General features: G+C 38.1%; 1 protein-coding gene across 1 annotated transcript in view; it reads left to right on the top strand.

The window, feature by feature from the left end:
* The window catches only part of BAG3 (BAG cochaperone 3), a 77,689-nt gene that overhangs the window by 821 nt on the left and 54,993 nt on the right, over positions 1-21,875 (top strand). The gene's annotated exons all lie outside the window — the stretch shown is intronic.

Genomic DNA, 21,875 nt, shown 5'->3' with positions numbered 1-21,875 from the left:
GGTTACATTTAAATTAAAGATAATAAAAAAGATTGTATTAGATTAGTATGAAACTATTGTGCTCACAGGGTGGAGTAAGTGGCAATAAGCACATACTTGTATGAACAAGATATTTCCATAGCTTGTATCTAGGTGGGTGTGATATTACAATTCCTCCTATAGATTTATCTGTATTATGTCCTCCCTGTACACAATATTCTCTCTCCCTTTGGGTCATGCACTTGTTCTCTAGTTTCTAGCTGACTACCAGCCAACTTTACACACTGAGCAAATCACTGAAGCGTTTTCAGCCTTTGTAATGTTTATTTTAAAGGGGCTTACATAGCACAGTCCTGGATAGCTGCACGTGTCTCAGGCAGCAAAGATTTATTTTGCTTCTGAAGGGCAATAAAACACACTGCACACTCTGTTCCCTCTCAACTAATGAAAGTTACAGATGGGCATTGCTACCAAGAGCAGATCTTGAAAAATGTAGGCTGATACTGTAAGCAACAGGATAAAGAAATCACTAAAGATTAGGAATGGCCAACCTTTTTAAATAAGGGGCCACACTGGATTTTTTTTCTTAAATCACATATAGGGCCAGTCAATGCATATTCAAATTTTCTATTAGAACACACATACACATATGCAAACACATACACACTCATATACTCACAGTAACACACATACACAGGGCACACACTCATACACTCACAGTAACACACATACTCACATGCACAGGCACACACATACACACACTGATACACTCACAGTAACACACATTCACAGGCACACACACACTCACAGTAACACACATATTCATATACACAGGCACACACATACACTCACAGTAACACACATATTCACATACACAGGCACACACATACACTCACAGTAACACACATACACAGACACACACACAGACTCATACACTCACAGTAACACACATACTCACATACACACACTGATACACTTAAAGTAATACACATCCTCACATATACATGCACACACATACACATTTTCCTCTAGTACCAGTATTTACTGTAGTGCCAAAATAGCAAAGGACTCAATGGATGACTAAGAATCCACCCTCCTATTAATATTTTATGAACTAGTAACTTTTCCCTCTGATTGACTATCTGTATTGATGTTTTCCTGCCCCTGTACATATGTGTGGTATTCACATAGAACATGTAATAATAGGCCAGTTACAGAGAAGAGGAACACTGTGAATTGCAAATGGGAGCTATCTGTAAATGGTGGGCCAGATACGAAGTAATAGAAGATGTGGCCCTTGGGTCTTAGGTTGGACACTTGACAAAAATAAATAAATTACTGGCTGTACTTTATAAAGTGATTGAATCTCCTTTAAACTCACAGTGCAACTGACTACACCACACAACAAAATGAATCTTCACTGTTCAGTTCAAATCATTTTGGAGAAGCTTCTAGATCTTTCTGTGCTATTTTAGGCTGGGTTATTAGGGGACATTTTTCCATTACATAATCACATTTACATTACTGCAGCAACTTTATTATATTAGAGTTTATTTACAGTCAAAGGGTTTGTTAGACTCACTTTGCTGTATCAATTTATGGCGCTGATATTCAATGAATTAACTTTTATTTAAGTAATAAAAAGAAAATTGATGGAAAAAACATAAATATTTCGCTTAGTTTATGCGCAATGTAATAGATTAAAAAAGAAAATTAATATTTGGCATACGTAATTTTATTTTCAAACAAATTTCAGATTTTTCTTAAAGGGACATGAAACCCAATTTTTGTTCTTTCATTATTAAGATAGAGCATGAGATTTTAAACAGTTTTCCAGATTACTTCTATTATCTTATTTGTCTTGGTATTGTTGTTGAAAAGGATACCTAGGTAGGCCCAGGGGCAGCTGATTGGTGGATACAAATATATGTCTTTTGTAATTGGCTTACCTGATGTGTTCAGCTAGCTCTCAGTAGTACATTGTATCCTTTGTTGAAAGAGCAGCAAAGAAAATAAAGAAATTTTGAAGTACATTGGAATCAAGAAAAAACATTTTTTTGGGTGTTGTGTCCCTTTAATAATGTACTTAAATTAATAATTATTTGAATTTATAACATGTATTGTTTATTTATATAATAGTGGGTGTCTGCAGAAGGTTTTATGTGCATGAGGAGAGCAGAAAAGAAATATAAATTTAGACAATCAAATATATATTTATAGTTTTAAGCACACCATTTTTTAAGTGTAAAACAAGCATCTTGTGGGATAAATAACTGGCATTTTTACATTAACTATATGATATCTAGATGGTCATGTGACCCCCCCCCCCCCCCCCCCCCATTTAAAAGAGGAATCTCTCTTTTTTTCAAATTACTTTAATCATGCTACAGTATATGATGGGTTAATAAATTGTGCCAAAAGCTGTTTACAAGATCAAGTGCCCCACATTTAAAAGATAATATTTTCCTCGTTTGAGTGGTCTTGTGTGTACATTTTTATTGTTGGCTTAGAGGCTACGTTTCTGGGCCTTTCCACGTATATTGCTTTAAAGGGACAGTAGACGTCAATATTTATATAACTGCATGTAATAGACACTATTATAAAGAAGAATATTCACAGATACTGATCTAAAAATCCAATATAAAACCTTTTTAAAACTTACTAAGAAGCTCCCAGTTTAGCACTGTTGATGAGGTTAGGCTGGGACACCCACTAAAAAGGACTTAGAAAGCAGGAAGAACAGACCCATCCCCTCCCCTGCATATGAGAAGACTCATTATACAAACAGGAGCCAGCAGGAGTCTGTAGACTTGAGTCTACATCTGATACTTTGGGGCTTGGTTAAAGGGATATGAAACCCAAATTTTTTTCTTTCATGATTCAGATAGATTGTGCAATTTTAAGCATTTTTTTAAATTTACTCCTGAACTCCTATTATCAATTTTTCTTTGTTGCCTTGGTATCTTTATTTGAAAAGCAGTAATGTAAGCTTAGGAACCAGGACATTTTTGGTTCAGCACGCTGGGTAGCGCTTGCTGATTGGTGGCTACATTTATCCCTTTAAAAGTCTGAAAATCAGCACAATGTTATTAAAAAGTAAGCAAAACTATATACTTTTACAAAAACACACCCAGATGGGCTATTTAAATAGATTGTCTACAAAACATTTATGCAAAGAAAAATCTAGTGTACAATGTCCCTTTAAACCAGAAATCCTACATTCTATAAAACTGCCATTTTCACACTGACCAAGTGTTAACCAGAAGATCGAGTGATCCTATAATCAACTGAAAAATCTTTTTCGGCTTATCACTAGCTGCCAATTGTGTTATTTTACTAATATTCATATTTAAAATTTAGCAGCCAGCAGGAATATGGAGAAACAAGTCTAAAAATGTATTTCTATATAGAAATATGTGAAAAAAGCGGAAACGTAGAAGCCAGAAGTAAAATCTGCTGGGCTCATGGAATTTATAAACTCCTACCCCTGTAGTAATTTAATTTGTAGGAATTTTGATTTTTTTTTAAATACTCTTGTTAATCATATTTTAGGGTGTTCCTTAAAGGAACACTGTCAACATGATTAAAAGGGCATAAAAGTCAAAATTAAGCTTTCATGGTTCAAATAAAGAATGTAATTTAATAACCGTTCCATTTTACTTCTTTTATCAAATTTGCTTTGTTGTATTGATATCCTTTGTTGAAGAGCTTACCTAGGTAGGCTTAGGAGCAGCAATGCAGTACTGGGAGCTAGCTGCTGGTTGATTGGTGGCTACACACATTTTTCTTTTGTAATTGGCTCACCAGATGTGTTCAGCTGTATGCCAGTGGTACATTTCTGCTCTGAAGCGTTTACTATGTGTTTACCGCCTTTTGTTTTGCACTGTTGCTTGCATATAACCTGTTGGAGCATTTTCTTTTTACACTTTTATGTCTTTTTAAATTCAAGACTGAAAAGCAAATGCATCAGGTTAGATAGGCTTATTTTTTTTGCCATAAGCCTATTGTTTTACTTATGTATTTAATTTCGAGTGTCCTGTATTTTAGGCTTTAATAATAACGATTCACAGTTTAAACTTATCATGGTTTTCTGTTCCACTTGGCTTTTTAGGAATGAGGAAGCCACAAATTCTAACCATTTGGTTTCTTCTCTGTAGAAATCACTATATAAAATGAAATATACCTATGTCTAAATGTGAAACAATTCTCCTTTTGATTGCAACAGTTATAAGCATAATTTCATTCTATAAACCATAAATTGATTTCATTTTCCACGAGGTTCAAATTTAATTTCAGAGCTTTGTGTCAAAAAAATCATGTAAACATTAAAATGAACTGCTACACTAACCTAAATAAATACTGTATAAGAGATCACATTTAAATAATATTTTGTATCTATAAATGCTATGAATAATATATTTGTGTTGTTTTTTTCACTACAAAGAATCACTTAAAGTGTAATTCTGATCTGAAACAAAAATCTATAATCCTAACGTAAACACGGAATATCTCTTGAGCAGTGGTAGAGCACGATGTAGTTTACATGATTTTTATTTCTTTCTATGACCTTTCAAATCTGGCAGTTTTAGAGGGAAAATCACTAAGCTCCTGTAAAGCTGTTCAGAGAAGGAAACTGCTCGGAGGGACTGTGCGGAGCCACATGGCTCATACATTTGGCTGTTGGTGAGCTGGTTTGCCTGACCAGCTGTCTACAGGGCCTTTTTGTACTTGTCACTTGGTTGTCAGCTGTTCTGTGTACTTTTTTTTAGGTCTGAAAATTCCATGTGGTGTAGATGATGGTGGTTTATGGGAATATTGGTCCTACAGACACTGTATATTCTTCTTTCAATAAATTCAAGGAACAGTAATGACAAAATTATATTTAAATAGATTGGATAGAGCATGAAATATTAAACAACTTTCCAATTTATCATCTTATCAACTTTGATTAGTTCTCTTGATATAATTTATTATTAAAGAGTAATCCTAGGTGAGCTCAGGAGCATGCACGTGTCTTTAGCCATCCTAATAATGTTATACAGGTGGCCCTCGTTTTACAACGGTTCAATTTACACCGTTTCAGAATAACAACCTTTTTTCCCAGTCATGTGACTACTATTGAAAAGTATTGAGAATTAGTGCATTTATTAAAATAGCCAGTAGATGGAGCTGTGCGCTTGTGTTGCAGCAAAGCCAAGCAAGCTGAAATTAATCAGTTTAACCAGACCTGAGCTATCGAGCAGATTTCAAAAGAACAAGATCTTCCTGTCTATAAATCAGTCCAGATTGGAATGCATAGAAAGAACTGTTTGCAGAAAAATGCAAGTGAAGTCTGTGTTGTGTGATTATTTTATTAGGTTTATAATGCTGTTTAGCAAATGTTTTTGTTCATTTAACTTAGTTTAATTATATATTCTGTGTTGTGTGATTATTTTATTAGGTTTATAATGCTATTTAGCATTTAAAGTCTTCATTTCAAAGCTTTAAAAATAATGTATTAGGTGTTACTTATGACAATTTTGAGAGGGGCCTGGAACCTATCTCCCTCTCTTCCAATTGACTTACATTATAAACTGGGTTTCAATTTACAAAGGTTTCGATTTACAACCATTCCTTCTGGAACCTAACCCCGGCGTAAACAGGGCTACCTGTATATTGTTGCAAACACTCCTGCCATAGAATGCTAAACACACTCCTAAGCTCCAATCAGCCTACCTAGGTTTCCTCTTCAACAAAGATATCAAGAGAGCAAAGCAATTTGGGTAAAATAAGTAAATCAGAAAGTTTAAAATGACATGCGCTCTCTGAATCATGAAAGTGTCATTTTGTCTTTACTGTCTCTTTAAAGGGCATCAAACATTGTGCATGCTAGATAGGACAATATGTTCAAAGCAAAGATTAGTCTGAGGCGAATATACAGATGCATTTAATTATATTAGTGTGAAGCCAATGACTGCATGGAATATGGAAACGTTAAAGGGACACTGAACCCATTTTTCTTCTTTTGTGATTCAGATAGAGCATGCAATTTTAAGCAACTTTCTAATTTACTCCTATTATCAATGTTTCTTTGTTCTCTTGCTATCTTTATTTGAAAAAGAAGGCATCTAAGCTTTTTTCTTGGTTCAGAACTCTGGACAGCAGTTTTTGATTGGTGGATAAATTTATCCACCAATCAGCAAGGACAACCTAGGTTGTTCACCAAAAATGGGCCGGCATTTAAACTTACAGTCTTGCATTTGAAATAAAGATACCAAGAGAATAAAGAAAATTTGATAATAGGAGTAAATTAGAAAGTTGTTTAAAATGTCATGCTCTATCTGAATCACAAATGAAAACATTTGGCTTCAGTGTCCCTTTAAGTCTAGAGTCTGCTCTTCCACTATTAAAAGATATTTGAAAGCTGCAATTTTCATGAAACACAAAATGTGTCTAATTCAGACAGATCATGCACCTTTACAATTTACTTTTATTATATAATTTGTTTCATTCTCTTGGTATCCTTTGTTGAAGGAGCAGTAATGCACTACTGGGAGCTAGATGAACACACTGGGTGAGCCAGTGACAAGAGGCATATATGTGAAGCCACCAGTCAGCAGCTATCCCCCAGTAATTAATTGCTTCTTTGTTGAAAAGCATACCTATGTAGGTTCAGGAAAAGCAATGTACTTCTGAGACCTGGTTGCTGAACATATATGCCTCTTGTAATTGGCTCACCAGATGTATTCAACTTCCAGTAGTTTATTGCTGCTCCTTCACCAAAGGATATTGACAGAATGAAGCAACCTAGATAATATAAGTAAATTATATTATTATATCAATGTGTTTAATGTCTTTTTAAAATCAAAATCTAATTCCCCATAAAATGATTCATTATGCATAGTTAAAACATTGTTATGACTTTTATGTATTTATTTTGCTGGATTTCCCTGTAATTGAACATTGGAAGTGGTATTTTTTTACCCTCCCTTAACACCCCCATATACTGCACCGTAGTTGCTTGATATATAAAGGAGTTCATTTATATCAGCACAAGGGGGTATGTGCCTGTTTTACAAAATAATAACTTTTGTTATTAAATTCATTTTCAATAATTTAAAAGCAAACTTTGCAATGTAGCAATTCATTTCTGGGGCGCATATAAAAAATACATTAATGCTTCTTTAAAAGAGCAGTAAACAGCTCTATATAATGCTGTATTTAAAGCTAAGATTATTAGTCTGAGAACTTTATGCAGGTTTTTTTAAGTTACATTAGTTCTTAGAACTAACTGTAAAGGTTTTGTGTGTATAAAGTAATGGGTGCTGCCCGGTTCTAACCTATTTTCCCTAGTTTTAAAGCCTAATGTGTTATCTTAAAGGGATAGGGAAACTTGCATGATTCAGATAGAGCATGGAATTTTAAGATACTTTTAAAATCACTTCTATTTTCAAATGTGCTTTGTTCTCTTGGTATCCATTGTTGAAAATGAATACACACATATCATACACTACTGCAACTTTTTAAATGACAGAGGGAAACTAAACCCAATTTTTTTAATGGTTTAGATAGAGCATGCAATTTTAAGCAACTTTTTAATGTACTCCTATTATCAAATTGTCTTCGTTCTCTTGCTATCTTTATTTAAAAAAGCAGGAATGTAAAGCTTAGTAGCCGGCCCATTTTTGGTTTAGAACCTGGGTTATGCTTGCTTATTGGTTTGCTAATTGTAGCTACCAATAAGCTAGCGCTATCCAGGATGCAGAACCTAAAATAGGCTGGTTCCTAAGCTTTACATTCCTGCTTTTTAAAGGGATACTAAACCCAAATTTTTACTTTCATGATTCAGATAGAGCATGCAATTTTAAGCAACTTTCTAATTTACTCCTATTATCATTTTTTTTGTTCTCTTGCTATCTTTATTTGAAAAAAGGCATCTAAGCTAAGGAGCCAGCCAATTTTTGGTTGAGACGCTGGACAGCACTTGTTTATTGGTAAGTGCAATTAGCCACCAATCAACAAGCACAACCCAGGTTGTAAACCAAAAATGGGCTGGATTCTTTTGCTTTGCTTTTCAAATAAAGATAGCAAGATTCATGAAAGAAAAAAAAATGGGTTCAGTGTCCCTTTAAATAAAGATAGCAAGAGAACAAATACAAATTGATAATAGGAGTAAATTAGAAAGTTGCTTAAAATTGTATGCTATATCTGAATCATGAAAGAAAAAATTTGGGTTTAGTGTCCCTTTAAAGGGTCATCACAGTCTTATTATCCTTTATCACAGTTAAAATAGGGCTTTATAAACAATGAAAACTGTGCAGAGTAAAAAAGGAAACTAATTTAGGATAAAATGTAATTCCAGTATCACATATATTTTCAAATTATATAATTTGTGACACTGTAGGACAATTATATAGTTATATAGCACAAATTCTGGCAAATGTATTAAAAAACCTGGTAATATGTATAGTAAAGATGCATTAATTAAAACAATTTTTTTTATAGAGATATGTAGATCTTAAATAGGAAATAGTTCAGTAGATCACAGAATGGTAAAACTGGTAAATAAAATGAACCTTGTGTCTGTTTGTTTTAAAGTGAAGGTCAATTTTTATGAATTAGTGGCCGTTTTTTAATAATCCTATTAAAAACAAGGGCACTTTAATTCATCAAAATTGACATTTCACTAATTTTCTTCAAAAACTTACCTTTTAATCCTGGCAGCCGCTCCAGCACTTCCTCCGCCCATGGCAAGCCGTCTTTGCGGGTCCAAAATGACGAATCCAGCTTTCTCCAATCACGGCGTTGCATCAGGCCAAGATTCCCCCGGGGGGGAAGTCATGATTGGAGGAAGCCGGATTCGTCATTTCTGAAGTCTGCAGAGGCTTCTGACGGCCGTGGGAATCGCTGGAGCGGCTGCCAGAATGAAAAGGTAAGTTTTTGAAGAAAAATGACCTTAACTTTAAGCACATAATATGATACATTTGTCACATGTAAGACACATTAGGTTTTAAATATGTGTTGCCTCTGAGACATTGCTGCAGGTTATGAAACATACAGCCCAGGAGACCTCGTACAGGGTTGACGTCAGCCTGTTGAAAACATTACTGAATTTAGCAGTTTGGTGACATCAGTAGAGGGTGTCAGGTGAATGCTGAGCAATGACTAGAAAATATTTGAGTCACAAATTACTGAGTAGAGTGGATATCTTTATTAGCCTTACTCATGGTCATAGAAATTGCTTTCACAACTGCCTCTGTCTCTCAGTTCATAAAACAGATGGTGCTTTTTTTTTTTTTTTTAAAGTTACCTTGTATGGTCACAGCCTCCAATGAAGTAATAGAATTTGACTTGTGTATGTGAATAGAATTATATTTCTAGTTACTGAAGAACAAAAAATACAGTACAGTAGCCATGAATAGTTTCCATTGTAGCCACGAATGTCTATGGCTAATAAACACACAGTGGAGAGAGTTAAAGCTCAAGTGTCAATGAAGTGTGAGACCTAGATGTCTAATTATTTAAATTACTTAAGACTTAAAGGAGCATTAAACATAGCAGTTACATTTGTCATGACATGTTTCATTAGACATAATACAAATATAATGCATATTTGATATTTGTCTGTGTTATTTCTGCATTGTCAGAGAGGGCGGTGTAGGCCCTGCATAGTGCTGCAGTTAACTAACTTTGCAACATTTCTAAACTATGACCAATATTCACTGAGTCTCTACAACAGAGCTTTCCAAACTTTTCATGTTGATGACACACTTTTTAGACCTACATCATTTTGCGACACAGTAATTCAGTTGTACTAGCAAAAAGGAGGTTAAACTAACTTGCTTTAAGAGATACAGACATATACATAAATTATATAATAACAAAATGTATTTACAAGTAACAGTATGTATGTGCAAGAATTAAAAATAAAACTTAATAACACCAATAGCTACGTACTAATTTAATGGGATGTATGAGGTTGATGGGATGAACAGTTTCTGAATATTTGGTGGAATATTAGATAAAGACACTCGCATTTCATCATCAAGCATTTTTAAGCTTCCACTTCCTATCCATATATCAAGAGCAGGAGCAGCAATGCACTACTGGGAGCTAGCTGCAAAAAAAACCAAAACACTTTGAGTTCTGACTTTAGCTCAGCGTTTAAGCTGCCGCCCTCAGAGCTCTGCGAGTCTGACTAACTACTGCCTGCACTGCAAACACACTGCTGTCCCACTCACTGACTACACATGCAGTCACGAGTTGATTGAGGAGACTACACATGCAGTCACGAGCTGATTGAGGAGACTACACGTGCAGTCACGAGTTGATTGAGGAGACTACACGTGCAGTCACAAGCTGATTGAGGAGACTACACGTGCAGTCACGAGTTGATTGAGGAGACTACACGTGCAGTCACGAGCTGATTGAGGAGACTACACATGCAGTCATGAGCCAATGTGCCGCCAATGGGAATAGTTTCAGTTCCCGCTAAGCGGTGCTAATAGATTAAGATGATCTGTGACCCACTAGGTATCAATCACATGTCAACCACGTGATTTGCGTAGCATGCAGGCGGAAAGTAGGAAACCAAAAAAAATGTAAAAAGAATTTGTGTTGAAGCAGGGACACACCTACACACTGCCCACCTACACACTGCCCACCTACACACTAATATGTCATGACACACAGTTTGGAAAGCACTGCTCTACAATCTATACAGCTTCACTGGCCTCACTAGACTTTTAAAGCTTTACCAGTTTGTTATTCTGAGTAGTATAATATAGGAACTAATAAAGCTGGTGGCTTGAATATAGGAACTTATAAAGCTGGTGGCTGGAAAGCTCTCAGTGAATTTAGCACAGTGGTTGTTCAAACAGTGTAACATCTACAGCTAAAGAAAAGGAGTGCTTCTAAATAGAAAAAGTGATTTTTTTTCTAACAAAATTACAGCCAATGACATGTGGCATAAATGTGCTGCCTCCAATCAGCAGCTAGCTCCCAGTACTGCATTGCTGCACATGAGCCTACCTAGGTATGCTTTTCAACAAAGAAATACCGTAATAGTCCACAGCACTTAGTTAAAAGTATCCTTTATTGGCACAACAATGTAACAAACAGGTGACGTTTCGTTACATTGTTGTGCCAATAAAGGATACTTTTAACTAAGTGATGTGGACTATTACGGTATTTCTATGACTTTGAGGGCATTGGTAGCAACCCTGGTCTTCAACAAGCACTATATTACATTCCATGTCAAAATATGCTTTTCAACAAAGGATACAAAGAGAGCAAAGCAAACTAGATAATAGAAATGAACTGGAAAGTTGATTGAAATGGTATGTTCTGACTGTTTTACTGTCCCTTTAAGGTTAAAGGGACACTGAATCCAAATGTTTTCTTTCGTGATTCAGATAGAGCATGCAATTTTAAGCAACTTTCTAATTTACTCCTATTATCAATTTTTCTCTGTTCTCTTGCTATCTTTATTTGAAAAAGAAGGCATCTAAGCTATTTTTGTTCAGAACACCGGAGAGCACTTTTTTATTGGTGGATGAATTTATCCACCAATCAGCAAGGACAAACCAGTTTGTTCACCAAAAATGGGCCGGTATCTAAACTTACATTCTTGCATTTCAAATAAAGATACCAAGAGAATAAAGAAAATTTGATAAGAGGAGAAAATTAGAAAGATGCTTAAAATTTCATGCTCTATTATGAAAGAAAAAAAATTGTGTTCAATGTCCCTTTAAGTACCTATCATCAGAGTGCTAAAGGGATATTACCCATTCCCCAGTTTTGCATAACCAACACAGTTATATTAATATACTTTTTACCTCTGTGATTAACTTGTATCTAAGCCTCTTCTGACAACCCCCTGATCACATGACTTTTTATTTATTATCTATTGACTTGCATTTTATCCAATTAGTGCTGTGTTGTGCGCAATCCACAGGCATGAGCACAATGTTATCCATATGGCTCACATGAACTAGCACTACCCTGTTCTGAAAAGGAAATAAGAAACGTGATAAGAGGCTGTCTTTAGTGGCTTAGAAACAGGCAGAAATGTAGAGGTTTTAAGATAATAAAAGTATATTAATGTAACAAAGCTGGGGAATGGGTAGAAAAGGCATTGTACCATACAAAACTGATTCCTCATCTTAGTAAATACAGACTGGTTGGTAAATGAATCAGTGCTCCACTCTAAATGGCCTCTCCACTCCATGTAAATCTATTACACTAGAGCTGATCCTAACTCATGTTTATGTGGTTTCCGTAAAATCTTGTGGCCCTTATTTTAACAAAGGTTTTTCAGCTCTTCTCAGTGAGGTGGTACACGAGCCAGTTCTGTTTTAGTAAGTCAATTTAGTACAAAGCTATTGACAGAACCATAATAATGAGTCATGGGAACTAATATGTCTTTTGTGGTAGCTAAAAAAGGATTATTACAAAAAGCTTCCTTGTTGCTGGGATTTTATATGTATAATAGAAAATGTGTTCTGCATTTCTTATAAAGGTGACCCTGGTGCAGCAATAAAACGCTCTGATTTGCTTGCATATTCTTTTTCACTAGCGTGCTTTGCTTACTATGGGGCAGATCACAAGTAGAGCACAAAAATGTAACTGTTATGGAGACTATACATTTCTGTTTCACAGTCCATACTGCTTGCATTTTAGCGCTGTAAGTGCAAGTCAGTAGTTAGTATTTATAGTCTGAGGGTTAGTATGGTGCATGATACAGATAATAGGTTTTTATTAGGGCTGGTGTTCTGTCGAAAATAGCTACCTTGTCGAGATTTGCTACCTCGATGTGAGCATGCTCACAATTACGTAATCGGACTCCACATGTGTTTGAAAGGAATGTGTGGAATGCAAATATGTAACGAGCAACATACACATATATAAGTAGTAAATCTCGACAAGGGAACTGATCTGCTGCTTCCAGTGTATGCAATCTTATTCAGACATATATACGCTGCACTGTAATTCCCCCATCTTCACTATCTTTTTTGCCTCTGCCTGGGGGTTCAAGGGGGGCACACCGCCTATACTCTGGCATCCACCCCAAGTGAACCTCAGGGAATGAGGTTTACAAGTGGGCTTTGCTCTCCTTGAACACCCCAGGCGGAGGCAAAAAAGATAGTGGAGATGGTGGAATTATAGTGCAGCGTATATGTGTCTGATTAACAATGCATACACTGAGCATCTTATTTTGTGAGTTAAGATCTCCCCCACCGGCAGTTACAGCCAATCAGCGGTCATCAAGATTTGCTACCTGTATCTGCGCATGCTGGTCATTACATAATCACATTCCACACATTAATTTCAAACATGTGGAGTGTGATTATGCAATTGTGAGCATGCGCACATTGAGGTAGCAAATCTCGACAAGGTAGCTATTTTCGACAGAACACCGGCCCTAATAAAAACCTATTATCTGTACCATGCACCATACAAACCCTCAGCCAATAAATACTAACCCTCAGCCAATAAATACTAACCCTCAGCCAATAAATACTAACCCTCAGACAATAAATACTAACCCTCAGCCAATTAAATACTAACCCTCAGACAATAAATACTAACCCTCAGACAATAAATACTAACCCTCAGACAATAAATACTAACCCTCAGCCAATTAAATACTAACCCTCAGACAATAAATACTAACCCTCAGACAATAAATACTAACCCTCAGACAATAAATACTAACCCTCAGACAATAAATGATTGGCTCACCAACTTTGCCCTGCTCAGGAGATGCAAGTATTTGGGCAATCTGGTCTATAGCTATGTTTATAAACCCTAACATAGGGGTTGACCACAGTGCTTCAGAAAAGTTTATGGTTCTTTTGTGTGTGCAAACTTCACCATTCAAAATCTATAAAGATTTTTGTAGATAAATCATTTGATAAACATTTCTAAAGTATTGTGATTGACCCCAGGGACACTAATTTAACAATAACATACTCAAAGAAAGAGGAGGATTTTATTGTTGCATACAAAATTTGACTTTAAAGAGACACATATTGCACAGGTTTTTTTCATGATTTAAATATAACATAACATTTTAAACAACTTTCCAATGTACTTCTATTATCACATTTTCATTATTTTCTTTGTATCCTTTGTTGAACGAGCAGCAATATACTACTGGAATCTAGTGGAACACATCAGGTAAGCCAATTACAAGAGGCATATACCGTATTTGTATCCACCAATCAGCAGCTAGTTCCTGGTAGTGCATTGCTGCTCCTGAGCCTAGGTGTATGAACAACAACAAACAGGAGCACCAGGCTTGGTCCGTAATTAAAAGATTTCAGCTTTATTTTGAAATTCTCACAACATTAAAAACAGTTCAGCAAGTGTGCCAAGAATGGGAGGGTATATGGCAGACCCAGCTTACGCATTTTGGCATCAGCCGTAATCATAGCTTATGGTACCTACCTGCCATAACCCACCTTCATTGAAAATAGTGTGTTCTGATTGGTTAAAATAATTTTCAACTCTCATTTTAATTGGCTGCTATGCCTGACAAGCTTCATTACCTGTTTGCTTATTTTCTTGTTAAAGACACACCTGATCTATCGATCATATTCTGGCTAATGTCTATAGATTCAAAACATGGGCTTACAAAGGCATCGAAAAACTTTTTGTATTGTTTGCCTTCCATATTATATAACTTAAAGTGAACGTCAATCCTAGCGTTGTACAAATGCTAGGATTGACTGTTGAAACCAATAAAGGGGGCTTTCATTCATAAAGTATAAGATACTTTGTATAGAAAGCTCCTTTGTTTGTTTCAACCAATCGCCGTTCTTAGCTGTTACAGCAGCCGATGGCTAAAAAATTTTTTTGCTAAGAGGTGACGTTTCACCTCTTAGCGAATAGACATGCGGTAAATCTGGCTTGGCGCACATGGGAGCCGGATTTACTGCACGGCTATTGGCTAAGAGGTGAAAATGTCACCTCTTAGCAAACATTTTTTTTCGCCGTGGGCTTTGTTAGCAGCCAAGAACAGCGATCAGTTGAAACAAATAAAGGAGCTTTCTACACAAAGTATCTTATACTTCATGAATGAAAGTCCCCTTTACTTGTTTCAACAGTCAATCCTAGCATTTGTACAACACTAGGATTGACTTTCAATTTAATTCGCAATGAATATTCACGTATATATACTAAAATTACTGAAATTCCTTAATGCGAGTTCCTTAGCTTGTATATCATACATTATTGAGGAAGGACACATTTTGATCATATGTATATATATTTCATATGATTCTTAATGATAATAATAATGATAATAATAATTTTGGGCAAACTAATGAACTGACAATCTAATAAACTAATGAATTAGTGCTGCCAATGATTGATAACATCAAACTCTGAATTGAGTCCCTGTGGCATTCTTGTTCTGAGTTTGTGAATCCAGAAAACTTCCCTGAGTGCCAATCTGGATTCCCTATTCTGACCTCTTGTTTTATTGTGGATTGTCTCTATAATTGTCCATTTCAAAGTGTTAGGACTCTTAAAATGATTATGTCTGCTATGTTGTATCAATGGTGTGGATAATGAACCATGCTTGATAAGCTTTTAAAAAAAAAGTATAGCAAGAGAATGAAGAAAAAAAAACTCCGGCCGCCCTGTGAAAAGCAATTTTTTTTTCATGTGGTGACTTTTCCACCTCTTCTCCAATAACTGTGCTGGCCATACAGCACTCAGCGGTTCAGGGGTTATGTTTGTAGAAAGAGACATAAAATAAAGGTACGTTTTAGCGCATGTTTAATTAAACATCATGAATAAATGCACCTTTATTTTACTCCTTACATCCAGATTAGCATTTTAAAAAGGCTACAGTTTGCCATCACTTTAAAGGGACGTGAAACCCATTTCTCTTGTTAAGTGTGTTCAGTCCACGGGTCATCCATTACTTATGGGATATATTCTCCTTCCCAACAGGAAGTTGCAAGAGGATCACCCAAGCAGAGCTGCTATATAGCTCCTCCCCTCACATGTCATACCCAGTCATTCTCTTGCAACTCTCAACAAAGAAGGAGGTCGCGAGAGGAGTTGGAGTTTTTACTTAATTATTCTTCAATCAAAAGTTTGTTATTTTAAAAATGTGCCGTTTTTTGTATCTCAGGCAGTATTTGGAGAAGAATCTGCCTGCGTTTTTCTATGATCTTAGCAGACGTAACTAAGATCCGCTGGCTGTTCTCAACATTCTGAGGAGTAGGGTAACTTCAGAAAGAGGGGAATAGCATGCGGGGTCCCCCGCAAATGAGGTATGTGCAGTACATTATTTTCTGGGAATGGAATTGACTAAGAAAATACTGCTGTTACCCATATGATGTAAGAACAGCCTTAAATGCAGTAGTAGCGACTGGTATCAGGCTGATAAATGTATGCGCAGTTGAGTTATTTTCTAGGGACTAGAATTTGACTGAGAAAATACTGTTAATACTGAAATAATGTTTAAGCCTTATCTGCAGTGGAAGCGACTGGTAGCAGGCTTAGTGATAACTTTGCATGACATTCAAAATGTTGTTTTTAAAACGTTTACTGGCATGTTATTCGTTTTGTGAGGTACTTTGGTGATAAATCTTTTTGGGCATGATTTTTTTCCACATGGCTAACGTATTTTCTGCATAGAAACCGTTATATCAGGTCTCCCACTGTTGTAATATGAGTGGGAGGGACCTTGTTTTAGCGCCTTGTTGCGCAGTTAAAATTCCATCACAGTCTTCCTGTTTCTTCCTCCTTGATCCAGGACGTCTCTAGAGAGCTCAGGGGTCTTCAAAATTCGTTTTTGAGGGAGGTAATCAGTCACAGCAGATCTGTGACAGTGTGTTTGACTGTGATAAAAGCGTTAAATCTTAATTTGATATCCGTTTTTGGGTATTGAGGGGTTAATCATCCTTTTGCTAATGGGTGCAATCCTCTGCTAATTAATACTTTTCTCGTTAAGAATTGTTGACTATAACTGAATTAGTTTTCCTTGTTCTTCAACTGTATTTTTAAAAGCGCTGCAGCGTTTTTTATATTGCTTGTAAACTTATTGAAAGTGATTTCCAAGCTTGCTAGCTTCATTGCTAGTCTGTTTAAACATGTCTGATACAGAGGAATCTGCTTGTTCATTATGTTCAAAAGCCGATGTGGAGCCCAATAGAAATATGTGTACCAGTTGTATTGATATTACTTTGAATAAAAGTCAATCTGTACCGATAAAGAAATTATCACCAGACAACGAGGGGGAAGTTATGCCGTCTAACTCTCCTCACGTGTCAGTACCTGCGTCTCCCGCTCGGGAGGTGCGTAAGATTGAGGCGCCAAGTACATCAAGGCCCTTACAAATCACTTTACATGATATGGCTAATGTTATGAAAGAAGTATTATACAATATGCCCGAATTAAGAGGCAAGCGCGATAGCTCTGGGTTAAGGACAGAGCGCGCTGATGACACGAGAGCCATGTCTGATACTGCGTCACAATTTGCAGAACATGAGGACGGTGAGCTTCATTCTGTCGGTGCCGGTTCTGATCCGGGGAGACCGGATTCAGAAATTTCAAATTTTAAATTTAAGCTTGAGAACCTCCGCGTGTTACTAGGGGAGGTGTTAGCGGCTCTGAATGATTGCGACACGGTGGCAATCCCAGAGAAATTATGTAGGTTGGATAGATACTATGCGGTACCGGTGTGTACTGACGTTTTTCCTATACCAAAAAGGCTCACAGAAATTATTAGTAAGGAGTGGGATAGACCCGGTGTGCCCTTTTCCCCTCCTCCGATATTTAGAAAAATGTTCCCGATAGACGCCACCACACGAGACTTATGGCAGACGGTCCCTAAGGTGGAGGGAGCAGTTTCTACTTTAGCCAAGCGTACCACTATCCCGGTGGAGGATAGCTGTGCTTTCTCAGATCCAATGGATAAAAAATTAGAGGGTTACCTTAAGAAAATGTTTTTTCAACAAGGTTTTATATTGCAGCCTCTTGCATGCATTGTGCCTGTCACGGCTGCAGCGGCATTCTGGTTTGAGTCTCTGGAAGAGGCGATTCGCACAGCACCATTGGATGAGACTTTGAGCAAAGTTAGAACACTTAAACTGGCTAATGCGTTTGTTTCGGATGCCGTAGTGCATTTAACCAAACTTACGGCTAAAAATTCCGGATTCGCCATACAGGCGCGCAGGGCGCTATGGCTTAAATCCTGGTCAGCAGATGTAACTTCTAAGTCTAAACTACTTAACATTCCTTTCAAAGGGCAGACCTTATTCGGGCCCGGCTTGAAGGAAATTATTGCTGACATTACGGGAGGTAAGGGCCACACCCTTCCTCAGGACAGGGCCAAATCAAAGGCCAAACAGTGTAATTTTCGTGCCTTTCGTAACTTCAAGGCAGGAGCAGCATCAACTTCCTCCGCTCCAAAACAGGAAGGAACTACTGCTCGTGACAGACAGGGTTGGAAAGGCAACCAGTCATGGAACAAGGGCAAGCAGGCCAGAAAGCCTACTTCCGCCCCTAAGACAGCATGAAGACAGGGCCCCCTCTCCGGAGACGGATCTAGTGGGGGGCAGACTTTCTCTCTTCGCCCAGGCCTGGGCAAGAGATGTACAGGATCCCTGGCATTTCTACAATGTGTACAAGACCTCTTAGTGATGGGAGTGATCCACCCAGTTCCGCGAACGGAACGAGGACAAGGGTTTTACTCAAATCTATTTGTGGTTCCCAAAAAAGAGGGAACCTTCAGACCAATCTTAGACTTAAAAATCTTAAACAAATTCCTAAGGGTTCCATCGTTCAAGATGGAAACCATTCGGACCATCCTGCCCATGATCCAAGAGGGTCAATATATGACCACAGTGGACTTAAAGGATGCCTACCTTCACATACCGATTCACAAAGATCATTATCGGTACCTAAGATTTGCCTTTCTAGACAGGCATTACCAGTTTGTAGCTCTTCCCTTCGGGTTAGCTACGGCCCCGAGAATTTTTACAAAGGTTCTGGGCTCACTTCTGGCTGTACTAAGACCACGAGGCATAGCGGTGGCTCCGTACCTAGACGACATTCTGATTCAAGCGTCAAGTTTTCAGAATGCAAAGTCTCATACAGAGATAGTTCTAGCATTTCTGAGGTCGCATGGGTGGAAAGTGAACGTGGAAAAGAGTTCTCTGTTACCGCTCACAAGGGTTCCTTTTCTAGGGACTCTGTAGAGATGAAGATTTACCTGACGGAGTCCAGGTTATCAAAGATTCTCAATTCTTGCCGTGCCCTTCACTCCATTCCAAGCCCATCAGTAGCTCAGTGTATGGAAGTAATCGGCTTGATGGTCGCGGCAATGGACATAGTGCCATTTGCGCGCCTGCATCTCAGACCGCTGCAACTATGCATGCTAAGTCAGTGGAACGGGGATTACTCAGATCTGTCCCCTTTGCTAAATCTGGACCAGGAGACCAGAGATTCTCTTCTCTGGTGGTTGTCACGGGTTCATCTGTCCGAAGGAATGACCTTTCGCAGACCAGATTGGACGATTGTAACAACAGATGCCAGCCTTCTAGGCTGGGGAGCAGTCTGGAACTCCCTGAAGGCTCAGGGATCGTGGACTGAGGAGGAGAAACTCCTACCAATCAACATTCTAGAATTAAGAGCAATATTCAATGCTCTTCTAGCTTGGCCTCAGTTAACAACACTGAGGTTCATCATGTTTCAGTCGGACAGCATCACGACTGTGGCTTACATCAATTATCAAGGGGGAACCAGGAGTTCCCTAGCGATGTTGGAAGTCTCGAAGATAATTCGCTGGGCAGAGTCACACTCTTGCCACCTGTCAGCGATCTACATCCCAGGTGTGGAGAACTGGGAAGCGGATTTTCGAAGTCGCCAGACTTTTCATCCGGGGGAGTGGGAACTACACCCGGAGGTATTTGCTCAACTGATTCGTCGTTGGGGCAAACCGGATCTGGATCTTATGGCATCTCGCCAGAACGCCAAGCTTCCTCGTTACGGATCCAGGTCCAGGGACCCAGGAGCGGTGCTGGTAGATGCACTTGCAGCCCCTTGGGTTTTCAACATAGCTTATGTGTTTCCACCTTTTCCGTTGCTACCTCGACTGCTTGCCAGGATCAAACAGGAGAGAGCATAGGTGATTCTGATAGCGCCTGCGTGGCCACGCAGGACCTGGTATGCAGACCTAGTGGACATGTCGTCCTGTCCACCATGGTCTATACCTCTGAGGCAGGACCTTCTAATTCAGGGTCCTTTCAACCATCCAAACCTAATTTCTCTGAGGCTGACTGCTTGGAGATTGAACGCTTGATTCTATCAAAGCGTGGGTTTTCGGATTCGGTTATTGATACATTGATACAGGCTCGGAAACCTGTTACCAGAAAAATTTACCATAAGATATGGCGTAAATATTTATATTGGTGTGAATCCAAGAGTTACTCATGGAGTAAGATTAGGATTCCTAGGATATTGGCTTTTCTACAAGAGGGTTTAGAAAAGGGCTTATCCGCTAGTTCACTAAAGGGACAGATTTCTGCTCTGTCTATTCTTTTACACAAGCGTCTGGCAGGGAATCCAGACGTCCAGGCTTTTTGTCAGGCTTTGGCTAGGATTAAGCCTGTGTTTAAGGCTGTTGCTCCTCCGTGGAGCTTAAACTTGGTTCTTAAAGTTCTTCAGGGTGTTCCGTTTGAACCCCTTCATTCCATTGATATTAAGCTTTTATCTTGGAAAGTTCTGTTTTTGATGGCTATTTCCTCGGCTCGAAGAGTCTCGGAGTTATCTGCCTTACATTGTGATTCTCCTTATCTGATCTTTCATTCAGACAAGGTAGTCCTGCGTACTAAACCTGGGTTTTTGCCTAAGGTTGTTTCTAACAGGAATATCAATCAAGAGATTGTTGTTCCATCATTGTGTCCTAATCCTTCTTCAAAGAAGGAACGTCTTTTGCATAATCTAGACGTGGTCCGTGCCCTGAAGTTCTACTTACAGGCAACTAAAGATTTTCGACAAACTTCTTCCCTGTTTGTCGTTTACTCTGGACAGAGGAGAGGTCAAAAGGCTTCGGCTACCTCTCTCTCTTTTTGGCTTCGTAGCATAATACGTTTAGCCTATGAGACTGCTGGACAGCAGCCTCCTGAAAGAATTACAGCTCATTCCACTAGAGCTGTGGCTTCCACTTGGGCCTTTAAAAATGAGGCCTCTGTTGAACAGATTTGCAAGGCTGCAACTTGGTCTTCACTTCATACTTTTTCCAAATTTTCCAAATTTGACACTTTTGCTTCTTCGGAGGCTGTTTTTGGGAGAAAGGTTCTACAGGCAGTGGTTCCTTCTGTTTAATGTTCCTGCCTTGTCCCTCCCTTCATCCGTGTACTTTAGCTTTGGTATTGGTATCCCATAAGTAATGGATGACCCGTGGACTGAACACACTTAACAAGAGAAAACATAATTTATGCTTACCTGATAAATTTATTTCTCTTGTAGTGTGTTCAGTCCACGGCCCGCCCTGTCTTTTTGAGGCAGGTTCTAAATTCTAAATTATAACTCCAGTCACCACTGCACCCTATAGTTTCTCCTTTCTCGTCTTGTTTCGGTCGAATGACTGGATATGACATGTGAGGGGAGGAGCTATATAGCAGCTCTGCTTGGGTGATCCTCTTGCAACTTCCTGTTGGGAAGGAGAAAATATCCCATAAGTAATGGATGACCCGTGGACTGAACACACTACAAGAGAAATAAATTTATCAGGTAAGCATAAATTATGTTTTTTTTCTTTCATGTTTTAGACAGAGAAAACAATTTTTAAAAAAGGTTCCAACTGACTTCTATTTTAAAATTTGCTTCATTCTCATATTATTCTTTGCTGAAGAGATATCTAGTTAGGTAGCGTGCATGTCTGGAGCACTACA

Source organism: Bombina bombina, chromosome 9 (genome assembly GCF_027579735.1).
Source record: "Bombina bombina isolate aBomBom1 chromosome 9, aBomBom1.pri, whole genome shotgun sequence".
Lineage (NCBI taxonomy): Eukaryota > Metazoa > Chordata > Amphibia > Anura > Bombinatoridae > Bombina > Bombina bombina.
Note: the sequence above shows the minus strand (reverse complement) of the source record. Positions and strands in the feature narration are given on the sequence as shown.